General features: G+C 57.3%; 1 protein-coding gene across 1 annotated transcript in view; it reads right to left on the reverse strand.

Annotated features, from left to right (window-relative positions):
• TMEM61 (transmembrane protein 61) overlaps positions 1–522 on the reverse strand; it is an 18796-nt gene extending 18274 nt beyond the window's left edge. Inside the window, exon 1 of the mRNA XM_019501241.1 lies at positions 175–522. The gene's annotated coding sequence lies outside the window, so the exon portion shown is untranslated. The remainder of the gene's footprint in view (positions 1–174) is intronic.
• Positions 523–1280: the final 758 nt, after the last annotated feature.

Consider the following 1280-nt stretch of genomic DNA (forward strand, 5'->3'; position numbering starts at 1 on the left):
GCCTCTTCCTTACAAGAGAAGATAGTTGGGGCTGCCTGCTTTCTGAGCCTGACAAAGGAAGACATCTTTTCCCCTCCGAGTTTCTTTAACGGTGCAAAGCTAGCATCACCCCCAAGCACTCCTCACCCCCCTGAATGCACACCTAAGGTCCCAGGTGGATAGGGACTCGCCTACCTTGCAGCCTCAGAGATCCCCCATCCGACAGAGGACATAGGGAGCTGCTGTGGTTGCAGCACCAGGGACCAGCAGCCCGATCTGCCTCGAGCTAAAGCTGGACTTGCCCTCGCAGGTCCCGGACAGACACTCCCCGCCCCACAGCCGGCGCCGAGCCCCGGGGCGGCGGCAGCGCCCCCCGGCGGGGAAAGGAGAAACCGCTCGGGATTAAGCCCATCGCATCCCAGTCCCAGGCGGTCCTAAAGCTCCTGCGGCGCAACATCCTTCCTGCAAGCTCACCAGCCCCTCCCAGGGCTCAGACGAGGACGGGAGAGACAAAAGAGGCTTTTACTGACAGAAGCGCTGTGCTGCGAAATGCATGCTCCCTGGGAAAGTTTCCTGTCTTGGAGGAGAGTAGCTAAAGAGCTCCTCCTGCTGCCCTGTGCACGGCATCGCCGGCCCAAGTCAGCCTCCATCCAGCTGCTGGTGGCCCCAACTGGTGGTGTCCTTTGCAGAGGAGTGCAACCCTTCGCTGGTAAAAGGAATCAGAACTCGGGGTGGAGGTGATCTTTTTTATTAGAGTAACTAGATGGGGGGGGGAATGTCTTTCTTTGCAAGGTTTTGGGTGCAAACACCCTTCTCTAGGCATAGGAGGAAAGATAAGTTCTCCTGGGTAAAAATGAAAGTTCATGTTTCATAGGAAAGTTGAAAATGTGGTAAAATCTCCTGTTTGGAACAGTTCATTCCCCCCCCCAGTTTTCTTGTTGTTGTTGCAAAAATCCAGCTGGCCTAGTAAAAAATATCACCTCTACCACGAGTCCTGACTCCTTTGCCTCTGGACCAATACAGCTTGCAACCTGAGTACCTGACAGTATTCACTTGCATTGGCGACACGTAGGGGGTGCATGTGGATGCACGTGCACCCCCTGAGCGTGGCAGTGCAACCCCCTGCAAAAAGGTGCCGCCGACACCACCAGCAGCATCTGCAGGTGGTCTGCGATCACCACTGGCCAACACTGCTGGCGGCGTCTGCGGGCGGTCGCCAACCGCTGGTCGGTGCTCGCCACCCCCTGTGCCACCGACTGCACCTGAGAGAGGTCCACGCTTGCCACCACCACCGACAGCGC

This window comes from Gavialis gangeticus, unplaced genomic scaffold (genome assembly GCF_001723915.1).
Source record: "Gavialis gangeticus isolate Ggan-Ray unplaced genomic scaffold, GavGan_comp1, whole genome shotgun sequence".
Lineage (NCBI taxonomy): Eukaryota > Metazoa > Chordata > Crocodylia > Gavialidae > Gavialis > Gavialis gangeticus.